Raw genomic sequence first — 16626 nt, 5'->3', positions numbered from 1 at the left:
GACATGCTGACTTCAGGTAGAGACTGGGAAGCCCGGCAGGAGAAGAAAGCAATTATCCCCTCATGTTCAAAATGGAGGGAAAAGATGATATGAGAGGGGAAATTATGCAAGAAAATATGGATGCCAGACAACACTGTTCTTCAGTCTGTGGTTGCAATTAGAATTTTTTTAATTGAATAGAATAAAAATATCAGCATATATTACATTAGTAAAGGCATTCTTTTGTAGAACCTTTGCTTTAACTGTATGTGTGTGCGCGCGTGTGCGTGTGTGTGTGTGTATTTTCTGGGTTATACTTAAAAATTCCTTCCTGTGAGTTGCAAAGTAGTTTGAAATCCTGGTGTAGTGCATCTGGAGCTGTCTCAGTTCTACGGCTTTAACATTTCCCATCAATGTGACTGCGACCGAGTCCATTATGGTCTCCGAGTCTATTTTCTCAACTACAAATTGGGAGTGGTAACAATATGCACCATATTAGGGTGACTGAGAGGCCCCAATAAGATAAAGTGTGTGTGCGCTTTACTGCAAGGTTCTATGCCAATCGAAATCCACCTCACACCCCAGGAAGGGCTTCACGGAGGACGCCCAAGTTTGGTACCCGATGAGAGAAAGGGAATCACGGAGGAAGCCTCAGGCTCAGGTGTGGCTTCAAGCAGGAAGCCTCAGGCTCAGGTGTGGCTTCAGGACCTCACACGCTGCTTCATTTATTTAACAACATTTACTGAATGCCTTCTATGCATCAGTGACTATTTGAGTGACTGTGGATAAACAGACAAATGCTCTGACTCCGTGGAGCTGATGTTCTAGTGGGGGGCAGCCAAATTAAAAGAAAAAAATGATAGTGTGTGACATGACGTTGAATTCTCTGCGGAAAATGGCCTACAAGTAGACCAGTGCATTTGTTAGCAATTTTATCTAAGATTCCACGTGATTTTTTAGCAAGTTTTGGTGGCTGAAAATGTTGGGAAACCACTGTATAACTTTGCTACTTTGGGGTGATGTGGTATGTAAGATACCCAAAGACCCTTTTTGCAAAGGACACCCTTGGAATGTGTTCCCTTTAAGAGCTCTCTGGGATAATCCACCTTGGGCATCTTTTGATGACATCACCATCAGTTTTAATAAAAAGCAGCTTTAAATCAACAAGAAGGGCTTCTTGTCTAGAAGACAAGTAAACACATGGAATTTGTTACCTGAACTAGTTGTAGAGCCAAAACATAGACAGGTTCAAGACAGGCTTAGATAAATACATGGATAATAAATGTTTAATGGCATTTCAAATTTTTAAAAGAGATCACACGAACTATATGGCGTCCTGAGAGCTCGTGAGTAATCTTGGCTTCTTTGTACCAAGCCAGTGGCTTACGCACCATCCCCATCATCAACAGTATATAACTGCTGTATGGTGACTTAAGTCCCGGGTCTCCAGCTCTTGTGATAATTTTTCGCAGCCAAGTTCAAAGGCTGGGAAACCAAACCTAAGGTTGGGAATCCTGGATACTCAGCCTCGCTTCCAGTTTTCATTTCTAAGTCAGTTCACATTTCTAAGACCCACACTCTCCTTTACAAAACTAGTCTCATTGACCTTTGAGGCCCCACTGAGTGAAGGAAAAACAAAAAGAGAAAACCGCTGATATAAAATTGTATCATGAGAGGGACTTCCCAGGTGGTCCAGTGGTTAAGACTCCGCACTTCCACTGCAGGGGGGCACAGGTTCGATCCCTGGTCACGGAACTAAGATCCCACATGCTGCGTGTTGTGGCCAAAAGAAAAAAATAAAATAAATAAAATTGTATCATGAGATCCTATCCATCTGGGAGGAGAAATCAGCACACTGTTGCCATGACGCTTTATGAGGTAACAACGAGCGTGTGAATTAACCGTGCTGGAAGATCTGACCCTAGGTCTTACACACTCAGAATCTTGAATTTGTCAGCACATAGAAGGTGGAACTGTTTCTCAAAGGCAGTGCTCATTAACCAAACTGAGAGTTACATATAAAAGCGAAATTCAAATTTTTACTAAAAAGGCAAAAATATATATACATATTGCCCTATGGTCTAAAACAGGGTCAGCAAACAATGGCTTGTGGGCCAGCTCCGCCTGACGCCTGTTTTTGTAAAGTAAGTTGCGCTGGAGCACATCCAGGCCCTAGGCTTACGTATCGTCTGGGGCTGCTTTCCCCCCAGGAGCGGCAGAGCTGCGTTATGGCCACAGAGCTGCTGTGGCCTGCAAAGCTGAAAATATCTGCAATCTTGCCCTTTACAAAAAAGTCTGCCGAACTCTGGATGTGAATATTTTTGTTAATACAATTAACACATTCTCTCCTTGAAGTAGTATAAACTAAAGTGGGAAGTTTGTTTAATGAGCATAGGAACAGAACAGGTGGGCTTCCTTGGGTGATATGAAGGACTAATTCTCAGCTGAGAAAGTATAAGACAGAGTTGTCTATTACAGAGGAACCATAATATTAGAATCCACCAGACAAGTTTCTTTGTCCTTTGGGCTGTGTTTGAATGGACCCTGCCACACTTTTCTTCTCTCTGTCTTTTGTTATTGTGCCTCCATTGCTAAAGAATCCCCATCAGATTTATGTAGCAGGCTAACCCTCAGGCTTCATGTAGCATGAACAAAACTGGTCCTGTTTCCTCCCTCCACAGAGCCAGCTCATCACAGTGACACAGCTGAACGGAACACAGAAGTGACTCCAAAGCCATGACGTGAAACATAGCTATGGACTCGGTGCTCTCAATGGTGGTAAAGGATGGCTACTCCTGGCAACACAGCCAACTTCTGAAAATCATCGTTAGCTCCCTCACGCATGTTACACTGCTAAATCTTCTTTCTCCTTTTTCAAAATTCCATTATGCTGTATATGAGATGTCTTCATCACACAGGCAGACCACCTTTCTCATTTCGAATTGTATTTCTCTAGGTATCACCATGCCTTTTCTTATGTACACCAACGTAGTGTCTCCTAGTTCTGTTCTTCACTCCTCACCAAGATGCTATGGCTAGGGAAACAAGAAAAGAAAGAAAGAGAAGGGGGGGAGAAAGAGAGAGAGAAAGAAAGGAAGGAAAGAGGAAGGAAGGAAGGAAGGAAGGCAGGCAGGCAGGCAGGCAGGAAGGAAGGAAGGAAGGCAAGAAAAAAGGAGAACAGAAACAGAGAAGAAAGCTCCTAATTTGTAAATCTTATTCCTGCCATATTTCAATAAAGTTGTTGCATGTTGACTCGTGTCCTCCCCCTCCAAAAAAAGATGTTGACGTCCCAACTGCCAGTACCTCAAAATGTGACTTGTCCATTGTTGCAGATGTAATAGTTAGGGTCAGGTCATACTGAAGTAGGGTGGGCCCCTGATCCAATATGATTGGTGTCCTCATAAGAAGGCAGCCATGTGAAGAAAGAGACACACAGAGAACACCATGCAACAACGGACACGGAACTGGGGTGATGCAAACCAAGAAACCAAGCAATTGCAGGTAAACACCAGAAGCTAGGAAGAGCCAAGGAAGGAGGCCCCTCTACATTTCAGAGACAGCATGGCCCTGCTGCCATCCTGACTTCAGACTTCTGCCTTCTCGTACTGTGAGGCAATACATGTCTGTTGTTTTAAGTCACCCAGTTGGGGTGTTTCATTACAGCAGCCATGGCAAACTGATACATAAATACATTGAACCAAGTCTTGTAGCTCAGTGCCAGACTGTGTGCCAGACTATTTCAGGGCATTGGTTTGATAGCTGAACCCATTCTCTTTTTCCAATTTTTGGGGGGCTCCTCATGTTCGGCCCCACTTACTTTCTGCATGTAAGATGGAAGACATTTTGCTATAAGAATTATTTCCCATCTACCTTGATAAATCCTTTTTAGAAACATTCTGCACTAAGCACTGTGTCTAGTACAAGAACACTTTCCTAAAACAATGTGTGGAAGTACCTCTTCTTAGACATTTCTAACACATGTCAAGTTCTCTCTTCCGTGGGTGTGCAGTGGGTTAAGAAACTAAAACACTCGTCCACCCACTCCAAGGCCTTTCTTTTCTGTGACTGTGATTTACCACACTGCCCATTAACCTCAGCATCTGGAACCAGGCCACACTCCTCCCCCAAATCAGACACATCCTTTACGAATGGACCAACATCCTTTAAGAAACATCGAGACTCATGCAGATTCTGGCTCAGTCACTGGTAAATAACAGTGATGATGATGACAGGAGTCTTTGGCTTTTTAAGCCATAAACTTAGCTCCAGAGTTTTGATTCATAGCTGGATACGAAACACTGTGGGAACTTTGATTAGCAGGTGGTCCCATCAGGTGGATGAATTGTTTCTACTTTCTCCATAGTTATTCACAGTTCATTTTCCCTTCAGGATTTTTTAGGTAAGGGCTTGGAACTCTAACATGTTTGGGTTTTAAATTCTGGAAGGCACGCGGTGGAAATTTTTGGCACTCTCTTCTGAGTGATTTATGTACTGCTCCCATTGGATGATCTGTTTTACGCATGTGTGAAGGACTGATGCTCTGGAAACGTTTGCTTCAAATTTGCATGTGTTGGCCCTTCTGCACCCTGCACTTCACACTGAAATGAAAAAACTCCTTCCCCGAGAGATAGTTACACTACATCCTGAGGGAAAAGATCTTGAGATCCTTTCACCCCTTTTTTTTCCCACTGGTAAGCATCATCAAGAAGCCAAGAGTAGGAACTCTGATTTTAAGATCAGCTGGGAAGATACCCAGCTAAAATAACTTGGAAATATGTTGGGAATTTCAAAAACATGATGTGTGGAGAAAGGATAATTAAAACAAGAATCTCTGAGGCCTCCAGAAAGCAGCAAAGCAGCAAATTCTGCTAAGGCATCTGGTAAGAGTTTCTCTTTGATGATAGCAGACGATTAGTGGCTCTTCCACTTCTGAGAATGAACATTGCCCTTGTTAAACAGAAAGAGCACTGTGAACAAGTCACCTCCAAATCACCCTGAAGGTAGCGGTGTTGAAGCATCAGCCCTCTTGGAATAACTCCTGCCAGAGTCATCCTCTAGGACAGTGACAAACATGCTGGCTTCATAAAGAATGGTATCAGTCCCAGAATTTAGAATTTAGAGCTGGAAGATGGCAGAGATATTCCACTGGGTTTTAGACAGGCCGTTGAGTCTATCCATTGGGCACCCGTCAATAAATAAGATTATGTCATCTTGATCTTTCACTATCAGTTGGGAACCCCATGGGGTATAGGGTCAAGCCCACTGGGCAATAATCAATAATAGCCCCGTGCTAACAGGGGTCAGGTGTGGCAGTCTGGTTTGTCAACAGAAACCCTGTATTCACACAAAGAACTGAGTCTAGCTTATGAATAATCTTTCTTCATTTAGGATAACAAGCGATTTTCTAGTGGCCCGTCCCCAGGCTTGGTGCCATGGGAGAGATCAATGCACCCCTATGAAGGCAAAGACTAGTCTGGGTGCTCTTCCAGCCAGCCTTGCATCAATTAGCGTCCATGAGGCAGACAGGTGGCACATTAACGAGAGTTCAAGCAAAGGAAGCTGAATGAAGAAGCAGGGTGAAGGGAACCACGAGGGATGCTGACATGCTGGGAGGAGCGACAGCAGTGATCTGTCACCACCCTGGAGTCTGAGAGAACACACAGAGGGAGTGGCACTCCCGGAGCCTGAAGCGTTGGAGCCATGGGAGAAGGCGCAGGTGCTTCTGCAGCAGATGATGGCGCCACTACTACAACTGCAGTGAAGCAGGAGGGACTAGGAAGTGAACAGGGGCCTCCTTTCTCTTCCTAGCCTGCAGTCTGCTGGAGCCACTCTCCTCTAGTCCGAGCTCAAGGCAAGCTCTCCTTCAGTCTGAGCTGGGAGAGGTGATGGAAGCAGCGTACAAAGAAAATCATTCTGGCCATGGGGTCCCAGATGGACTGCACTGGGGAGCAACTGGAAGTATGAAGACGGGTTAGTTTGAAACTACTCAAGCTAAGAGGTAGTTCCGGCATGAAGTGATAAGGGCTCAGACTGCAGTTATGACAGTGGGAAGGGAAGGACAGGGCAGACTCAAGAGACATTGGCGAGGATGACAAACAGGCCTCGACGACTAATTGAAAGTGTAGGGATGGCTGAGGAGAGGAGGAAACAACGGTGCTCAAGAGGTTTGCAGCCTAATTGACTAGGAAAATGATGGTGTTACAGAGAGATGTGGCGAGTTAGCTGGAGAGGGGGAGGCTAATAATTTACTGAAACAATTATGATGATTTTAAGGTTCCGGTACACCATCTGGGATGATATTTATTGGAGGTATTCTTCTTCACACGAATACTTCACCTGGGTTCAAGAGCTCATAAATGGCCTGGCTGTCCACCATTTCCCCAAACCCCAAACCTAAGACATCCTCATCAATCCTTTCTCCATTACTCCCAAATTACTCAGTCTCCAAATCCTATTCATTTTACTTTCGTTATCTCTCAAATCTACCCACTTTCCCCAATCCCATACTCTTTATCTTTGTTTCGACCACAATCATCCTTCATCTAGAATTCAGCGATTCTTTACCAAATGGTGTCCTGCCCCACCCCCATCATTTTCCACAAAGAGTCAGCCAGGATGGTCTTTCTAAATAAGAAATCAGATTCTGCCATCTGCCGATTATATCCCTTCGGTGGCTCCCTTGGGATAAAGCCTTAACAGAACATGATAATCTTCTCATAGTTGACACCTGTTTCATTGTCTGCCCTCATCTCTCATCATTCCATGTCTCACCTTCTATGTCCCAACCACACTGAGCTATTTACATTTTCTTGACTGTGTCACACTCTCTCTCACTCCCAACCTTGCACATGACTGCCTTCTCTGTCTGGATTATCTTCCTTCTTTCACAACGCATCATTCTCGATATCAAACGTCAAAATATCCCTCCTCCTTCAGGGAGACTTTGCTGACATCCCTAGGCCATGCTGGGTATCTCTTTTCTGTGTTTCCTCAATATTTTATTCGTCCTGTATCATTGCTTGTAACACTGTGTAGAATTAATTGCTTATTTGCTTATGTGACTTCCACTCTAGATCTATGTGTCTAACCACAAAAAAGTATTTGTTTAATGAATGAATAAATAAAGCAAGTAGACACATTGTTCTCTTGGTATTTAAATCAATTCAACAAGCTGGCACTGTATAACTACTATTTGCCGTGCCCTGTGCTGGAGGTTGGGTGTATAATGGTGAGTGCACTCCTGCAGACAAGAAATGTACAATCTAGTATAGTAGAGTCAGTGATAAGTCAGCAAATATATTACACAAAGTGTTCAGTAATATGGAAGGGTCAGATGAGTGCAGTGGAAAACGCCTATACTTAAACTCAGATTGAGGTTCAAATTTATTCTCCAATTTTTATATGACCTTGAACAAAAGGCTGAACCTCTTAAACCCCAGTCCTTTATAATGAGGACACAAATCCTATTTTAGACCTTATTATAATTAAATAATAACCGTGGGGCATCATAGGGTTCGTAGATGTTCAATAAATGCTATTTTCTTCCTTTACATGTTTTGCTGTTGTGTTTGTGCTGTCATTGTTCGGGACTTAAAACATCTTCGGATACACCTTGTTAAAACGTAACAGCGGGTGAGGTGTGGGGATGGGGCAGAATTTAATCACAGAAAGGGGCTCAGATATTTCCTGAGAGCTTTTGCTGGGGGAAGAAGGAAAGGTCTCTGGGAAGGATCCAGAAACTGAGGCGGAGACTCAGTGGGTGGATGTGCACGGGAGGGGGAACTGGGATCTGATTAGCATGTTGGCCTATGACTGATACTGGCCTCCTCACTTGAAAATCCTAGGAGTTCCTAACGTCCACAGAGTTTTCCAGCCACAGCTAAGACCCATCCACTCACAGCTCTCACACATTTTCTCCTTCTTTCCAACCAGCTCAAAAAGACCTCGACGTGACCAGCAACAGCAGCAGCAGAGCAAAGCTAAAACTGCAGGCTTGCCTCTAGCTAACTATATTTCTTCACAGTGTCTCTTTTTTGTTTCTTCTTTAATCCATCAGCTGTTTTCCTGGCCCTATTCCTGCCTTAGTTTGAGATCTCTGCTAAATTTCCCCAGATCAGGGATTTTAACGTAGCGGTGCGTCATCCCCAGTGAGCAACGAGGGCAAAAATTGAGTACAAAACAATAAAATGGAAGTAAGAAAAAAAAAAAAGAAACCAAAATAAATATCAAAAGCAAAGAAAGGAAGAAGGAAATTGGACTCTATTTACAGATGGCATGAGTATTTGTGCTGAAAACCTCAAGGAAATCTACATGACAGCTACTAGAATTAATATGTAAATTTAGCAAGGTGGGAGAGCACAAAGTGAAGCACCCAAAAGTTCATTGTATTCTGTACGCCAGCAGTAAACAATCAGAAAATTAAATAATAAAAATTCGATTTGCAAGGGTACCTAAAAACAAACAATATTTAGGAATATATTTAACAAAAGATATGTGAGAACTCGTCACTGAAAATTATAGAACATTGCTCAAAGAAATTAAGGAAGAATCACATACATGGAGAAATAATCCATGTTCATAGGTTTATTGGAAGGTTCCGATTCATAGTACGTTAAAATTCATAGGTTTGTTGAAAGATTCAACTGTTAAGATTTCAATTCTACTCAAATTGACTGAGGGATTCAAAGTAACCCCAGTCAAAATCCCAGCCAGTATTCTCCCTGAAATTGACAAGCTCATTCTAAATTTTATTTGGAAAGGTGACAGCTCTAGAATAGACAAAACAATTTTGAAAAAGAAGAACAAGATGGACCTTGATAGTGTAAGAAGAACTTATGCTATCTACAAAAATCGAGATAGTGCAGTATTGACAGAAAGATAGACAAAAGGAACAATGAAACACAATAGAGTCCAGAAAGAGATCCACACATATATGTCTAATGATGCTGGAATGACTGGATATCCATATGCAAAAAAAAAAAAGTGTCAACTCAAACTATACACAAAAATTAACTTGAAATGATCATAGACCTAAATGTGAAGCCTAGTACTATAAAATTTCTAGAAGAAAACAATGGAGAAATTTTAGTGACCTTGGGTTTTGTGAAGATTTCTTAAATAGGAGAGAAAAACCATGAGCTATAAAAGAAAATGCCAGTAAGTTACTTTATCAAAATAAAAATTTGGGTCTTTAGGGCTTCCCTGGTGGTGCAGTGGTTAAGAATCCGCCTGCCAATTCAGGGAACACAGGTTCGAGCCCTGGTCTGGGAAGATCCCACGTGCCGTGGAGCAACTAAGCCTATGCGCCACAACTACTGAGCCCGAGTGCCACAACTACTGAAGCCCATGTGCCTAGAGCCCGTCATCCACAACAAGAGAAGCCACCACAATGAGAAGCCTGCTCACCACAATGAAGAGTAGCCCCCACTTGATGCAACTAAAGAAAGCTGGCATGCAGCAATGAAGACCTAATGCAGTCATAAATTAATTAATTAATTAATTAATTTTTAAAAATTGGGGTCTTTAAAAGACATCGTCAAGAAAATGAAAAGACAACCAAGAGAATGTAAAAAATGTTTGCAAAGCATATATTTAACAAAGGACTTGTATCCAGACTATTTAAAGAACACTTACAATGCAATAATAAAAAGACAAACAATCCAATTAAAAAATAAGTGAAAGAATTGAACAGACACTTCACTAATGACAGTATACAAGCTGCATGAAAAGATGTAAATGACACTAGTCACCAGGGAAATGGAAATTAAAACTACCGTGAGATTCCACCATGCACCCATTAGAATGGCTATAATTAAAATGGACAAAACCAAATGGAGGTGAGGATGCTCAGCAACTGGAATCCTCATACACCCCTTCTGGGAATATTATATGGCTCAATCATTCAGAAAAAAACCTTTTGGTAATTTCTGAAAAAGTGAAACATATGACCCAGATGTTCCACTCCCAAGTATATACACAAAAGAAATGAAAACATATGTCCACACAAAGACTTGTACACAAGTATTTATAACAGTTTTGCACACAATAACCCTAAATTGGAAATCATCCATAGCAGCTTTATGCACAACAATCAAAAATCAAAACCAATCCAGATGTTCACCGGCAGGTTATGGATAAACAGAAAGTGATACATGCACATGGTGGAATATTATTCAACAATAAAAAGAAACAAACTGCTAAATACACAACAAAATGAATAAATGTCAACATCATTATGTTGCGTGTACGATGCCAGACATAAGAGTATGATTCCATTTATATAAAAGTCTAGAAAATTAAAAAAATCTGTGACCAAAAAGCAGCTCTGTTTTGATTGGGGCCAAAGTAGAAGAAGGGAGGGACAACAAAGAAGCAAGGAGAAATTTTGGAGAACGATAGAAATATTCTCCATCTTGATTGTGGCAGTAGTTCCTCATGTGTACACACTGAGTTGTGCATTTTAAATGGATGCATTACATTGTACGTAAATGATATCTCAATAAAGTTGATTTTCAAAAACAAAGAAGGCTAGCCCAATGCTATGTGTCTCCATATACCTACATCTCTACATATAACCACCAATCTCTGGAATTTGAACTTGAACTTTCCAAACAACATCAGTTACCTCACAGTCTCATAGAATGAGGAACCCATTCGCTGTCCATTTTCCTTTCCTTCCTGTCATGCATACCTCCACATTTCACTCTGTCTACCACTCCACCCACAAAATAAAAGTGTGAAGTTCCCTTCTGACTAATGCAACAACTTTAGACTCCCCCTGAAACAACAAACACAGCAGCACGTGTGCATGGCGTATGTGCGCCCTTTCCCCCAAAACATCCCTTTATGGGGGGCGCTATACAAGGAAGCAAGTGATGTAATCATTATACGTGATAACTAAATGGTTAGAGGACAGGAATAAAGAATTGTAGGAGTTAACTATGAATCTGTGATGATACACAAATCATGTCACTTTGGAGTGGATTATTGAGGAGGAAGGGGACAACCATTTTCAGATTAGCTGCATCAACACGGGTGTGCAGGGACTACCCTGGTGGTCCAGTGGTCAAGAATCCGCCTTCCAATGCAGGGGACTCGGGTTTGATCCCTGGTCAGGGAACTAAGATCCCACAACATGTCGTGGGGCAAGTAAGGCGGCGCGCTGCAACTACTGATTTCTAGCGCCTCAACTAGAGACCCCGCCTGCTGCAAACTACAGAGCCCACGCGCCCTGGAACCTGCGCACCACAACTAGAGAGGAGCCCGCATGCTGCAACTAACACACCGTGCAGCCAAAAAATAAATAAGTAAATAAAATGTTAAAAAAAGAGAGAAAGAAAACCACTGGATTTAAAAAAAAAAACTGGTCTACAAGGTTTCACCAGTGTCCTACACACCCTCACCTTCAGGTCACCTGCTACACAGAAGCTCAGCTAAACTAGCTTGTTTCCTTCAGTCTAGCCCAGAGGTCCCCAACCTTTTTGGCACCAGTGACCGGTCTCGTGGAAGACCGGTGGGGGTGGGGATGGTTCAGGTGGCAATGCGAGCGATGGGGAGCCATGGGGAGCGGCAGATGCAGCAGCTCACTCGCCCCCTGCTGTGCGGCCCGGCTCCTAACAGGCTGCACACCAGTACTGGTCCATGGCCCGGGGGTTGAGGACCCCTGGTCTAGTGAGTATTTTCTGCTAGTGGGGATTCCTTAAAGCTGCAATTAGTTAGCCTGATCCTATAATTTACTGTGTTCCCAAAGCCAGTCACAATAATTCCTCCTGATTCCAAGAAGGTATGCCCAGCATCTAGAACATCTTTCTGCTATTGTCCACATACCCAGTCCTATTATTCTGACCAGCTGATGATTGATATTTGTGTAGGGTCTGAGTTCTGCTACTCGTGTCAATAATATTTGCTGACTCAGAGAAGCATTACTGTAGTTAACGTAGAGGTCTTGCTAACCTCTGCCTCTTTCTGAAGGCCAGTTAGTATTGCTTCTGAGTTAGGGCATTGGAATCATGAAATTTTGCTGAATACGGTCGTAACATTTAATTCCTGCCAGTTACCCTCTGGTCAGAAGTATTAGAGGTCTGCAGATGGTCTGGCAAGGTTTCTAGAAGCAGTAGAAACCAGCAGCTGACTGCACAGCTATATAAAATTAAAAGCTGTTTCAAGATATGTACCATATGTACATGTACAAATCCATTAGGTAACATGGTGATCTTTTTGCATTATATGGGTATTAAATGCTATGGGAAATAAGGGACAATCAGAGAAATACATTGGCAAGGAAAAGAGAGAAACATGTATTGAAATCTTAACCTAGGATGGTTGCTTCCCAGTTTTTTGTTTTTTTTTTTTTTTTTGCGGTACGCAGGCCTCTCACTGCCGCGGCCCCTCCCGTCGCGGTGCACAGGCTCCGGACGCGCAGGCTCAGCGGCCATGGCTCACGGGCCCAGCCGCTCCACGGCACGTGGGATCCTCCCGGACCGGGGCACGAACCCGTGTCCCCTGCATCGGCAGGCGGGCTCTCAACCACTGTGCCACCAGGGAAGCCCTGCTTCCCAGTTTTAATAGGATATATTTCAGTTAAGAAAACATGGAGAAAACAGATGCAAGACTTAAAACTCTAAGAAGACTGGTCAGTAACAATGAGTGAAAATAGCAATGCCTCTTTTCTAGAATCCTTAAAATATATTAGTATCTTGTTTTAAATTAGAGAGAGACTAAATTAGTCTTTTTATGACAATTATGACAGCAAGTCTAGCACTATGGTTTTCATTTTAGGAGTGTTATAGATCTGCATAATATTGTAGGAGCAAGGAGTATGATCCTTATACCCATTGAAGAAATTAGTGATAAGAAGTTAGACTAGCAGAGAAATGAACGTTCAAAGGGAAACTTTGAAAAGATAATGAGATATTTGAATGAATTCAAGGAAACCTGTTTACCAGCTGTTTGGCTAAAAGTTCATGTAAAAAAATTCAGGGATGAGGCCTGCACTATTTGAAACTCTATGTGTCTTCAGGAGACCAACACTGGGATTAAAACTGAAAATCTTTCATCACTTTTCTGAATATTGGGACAATATGGTGTTCAATTGTAATCCATATGTTTAGCATTTTTAAGGTCAGGTTTCCTCCGGGTTTCATGAGCCATCAGGGAACCTCTTCTTTTAGTTGTGTAAGCCAAGGTGACTCTGTAATGAACCAGGGTACAAGCCTAGTTTTTACACACTTTTCATGATCTCTCTCCACGATCAGAGAAGGATCTCTCTGGTCTGAGTCTGCCTGACATTGATGGCATGTGTGGGCAGGTCTGCTGTACGCCTGCCTGGTCTGCAATTCTAGGTGATGCTGGGGTTTTAGAGGAAGAACGGATCATACTCTGACCCTCTCTGAGTTCAGAAACAAAACAGAAATAGACACCAGAAGGATCAAGGTGGGGAACACTGAGAGTGGCAAAGAATGGTTCCCCGCCAAAAGGAATTGTCAGCGGAAGTTTTCCTTTAGCTCAGGTTAGATTTCAAAAGACATTTCTCTAAGCGAAAGTTAATATTAAATTGGAGTTCAGAGAGTAAACTAAATTTTTTAAACACTGTAATCTGAAGCCATCTCTTTAGGGTAGCAAAGTTGAAATCCATATGCTAGCAGATGATCTTTGACTTAAAACAATTTTAAAGGACCGACATCACACTTTTTAATACTCCTTGTTATTATTAGCTCTATTCAAAAACACGTTTCTCACAGGTTCTTTGCACACTGTTAAATGTGCAACAAAGGTAGACGCATTTATTTTTAAGTGAGGAGAATTTTCAAGGACCTTAGGCCTCGCTGTTCAGTTTGTACAATAAGTGGGTGGGACATTATATGGATGACCCGGCATTCATGGGTCACGCTGAAGAATAAATCCCTTAGAATTAATTCCTATCTTTTTTCTTGAATTTTGGTACCTGGCTGTTTTTTGCAGTGGCATCTTCCGTCTTTTATCCCAGTTTACAGTTCTATTTTGCCCCCATATCCACGTCCGGTATTCACCACAAAGTTGTTGAAGAAGTTATTATTGAACAAATCATTGTTGAATCAAAGAATTTTCCACCATAAAGCAGCAAATTCAACACTATGTCTAAGTTATTGGCATACGGAAAGATGAAAACCCACAGGCCTCGTAAAAGAACCTTTAGGCAGCAAATTTTTTACTGGCTTAATTTTTTTTACCTTTGAAGTTTTCCTTTCTTCTTTTTTCTGGAGATAACTGGAGTTTGTTGCTTAATTTTCTAGAGTTTTCTCAAGCAGCCTTCCCCCGAAGTCCAACGCTAGGGAGGCCGCACAGGTGAGCAGACCGGCGAGCGTGTGATTGAGGCGTAATCTTGAGTCACAGCCACGGTCCTGGTTAACTCGTTCTCGAAGGAGCGGGAGGGGGAAGGGGGAAGAAGGGGGCACCCTGGTTGGAGTCAGGGGGAGACGGTGGCTGGGGTGGGGAGGGTGGTACAGAGGACAGCAGGGCCAAAGGCAGGGGTGCTGGCGGAACGTCCAGCCGCAACGCGGCCGGCGTTTCCCGGCCGGGTTACTAGCATCGCCCGTGAGGCGCCTGCGCGTTACACCCAGAGCCCCGCCCCACGCACCCGTTGCGCCATCATCCGGGCCAATCAGAGTGAGGAGGTCCGGCAGTGCCGGGGAGTCTTTGCCCAGCTGGCTAGAGAGTCAGTGCCACAGAATTCACGAACATTCTCAACCAAGTCGTGACCCGACCTCCCGGTCTGAAGACTGACGGTTTTAGCATTGAATCCTGTTGCATCATGGTGACCGTGGTAGTGACACGACCAGCAAGCTGGGCTTCGAGGAATTATAGTGCTTGTGGAGCAACATCAAAATGTGGCAAACAGTTTGACGTTGACCGTTCAGGGACCATGGGCAGCGGTGAACTCCCCAGGAACCTTTGAGGCAGCAGGGTTCCGCCTGAATGAGCATCTCTACGACAGGATCATCGGACGCTACTCAGATGGGGGAGGGAACACGGATGTTGACAGCTTCATCAGCTGTCTGGTCAGACTCGTCAGATTTCTGTGTCTTCAAACCTCTTGACAGACGTGGCACCGGACAAATCCAGGTGGACAGCCAGGAGTGGCTGCAGCTGACCATGTATTCCTGAATGGGAGCCCCAGACCTGCCCCCTCATTGCCTCGCCGCAGGACTCACCTTGGACTCTTCCGTCTCTCCCAGGGCTGAGGCTGATGGCAGTCATACCTTCATGGGCCTTTCAGTTCTCCCAGCCCTTGGCATCCAGCTTCTCAGCCAACAGCCAGGGCCCAACAAGCTTCACCACGCCCTGCCCGAAGGGTGACCCCAGGCCAGCACACTCAATCTCACACCCACTGCGTGACCCCTCTCCCGCACCAGTGCCATGTCCAACACTTGCGTTGCTTCCACATCCCAAGGGCCCTTCTCTCAGTTCTGGGAGGATCAGTCCAGTCCCTACACACCCTGGCATACCCATTCAGTTACCACCCGGAGAGCCCGAATTCCAGGCCATAACAGGCCCATATGCCCCAGTGCCTTTGTCTGTATTCTGCTCCCAGCCTGCCAGGCCCAAAAGGACAAAAATGTACCCCAGTGGCTGCTCTCTCTGAAAAAAAACCAGCCCAACAACTTTTCGCAGTCACTATAAACTCATGCATACCTCAAAGCCTTTTTGAAGAACTAACATACAGCTCAAGATTTTAACACTGCTATTTTGTGCTACAATTCAGATTTACTTAGTTAGCTCAGAAAAGTTCCCTCAGTACAGAAATCCATAGTCTTCCCCCCCCGGCTTTTTTTTTTTTTTTTTTTTGCTGTACGCGGGCCTCTCACTGTTGTGGCCTCTCCCGTTGCGGAGCACAGGCTCCGGACGCGCAGGCTTGGCAGCCATGGCTCACGGGCGCAGCCGCTCCGCGGCATGTGGGATCTTCCCAGACCGGGGCACAAACCCGTGTCCCCTGCATCTGCAGGCGGACTCTCAACCACTGCGCCACCAGGAAAGCCCCTACCCCCCTTTTTATCTTGGGAAGTGATGGAACAGTGTAGAAGTTGAAGGATCTGTAACAAACGGGGTATTTGATCAGGTACTACCTAAGGACTAAGTACCCAGGGTTTTTGTTTTGTTTTTCATGTTGTATCATATCACCCAAAGAAGGAAGAGAACTTTGAACACTCTTCCTGAGAATAATTAATGATTGATTTGCTATGCTTGGAATGTGTAATGCATTGAGTTCCAGAGGACGTGCCTATCCTTACCAGTGGGCAGGAGAAAATGTACAAATCTTTCTGAAGAAAATATCTCTGATTGGATATCCTGCTAATGATCATGAGAGTGCTGTTTTGGATTTAAAGCTTGTTCTGCAACTCAACCCTAAACAGAAATTCTATTTTAATAAACAGGCAAAGACTAAGAAAAAACTACCTTATCAAGTGTGTGTTTGTAAAAACTCCACATCGCTTCCTTTGCAGGAATAGTCTTTGGCAGTAATTCTCATTCTGTCTCTGATGTTCATTAGATTGTATAACCTTGGATGAATCAATAGCCTGTAAAATAACTCAAAAAGTTGTTTTCAAGATTATATAAATGTAAAGATGTCAGACATTTAAGCATCATGTCTTGAATAGCAAAGCTATTCAT

General features: G+C 43.5%; 1 long non-coding RNA gene across 1 annotated transcript in view; it reads right to left on the bottom strand.

The window, feature by feature from the left end:
* Positions 1 to 14607, bottom strand: part of LOC307179731 — an 87497-nt gene extending 72890 nt beyond the window's left edge. The window contains exon 1 of the long non-coding RNA XR_013825529.1: positions 14187 to 14607. This is a non-coding gene — a long non-coding RNA (uncharacterized lncRNA). The remainder of the gene's footprint in view (positions 1 to 14186) is intronic.
* Between the last annotated feature and the right edge of the window lie 2019 nt (positions 14608 to 16626).

Source organism: Stenella coeruleoalba, assembly GCF_951394435.1.
Source record: "Stenella coeruleoalba genome assembly, chromosome: 21".
NCBI lineage: Eukaryota > Metazoa > Chordata > Mammalia > Artiodactyla > Delphinidae > Stenella > Stenella coeruleoalba.
The sequence above is the reverse complement of the archived record's forward strand: the minus strand, read 5'-3'. Positions and strand labels throughout refer to the sequence as shown.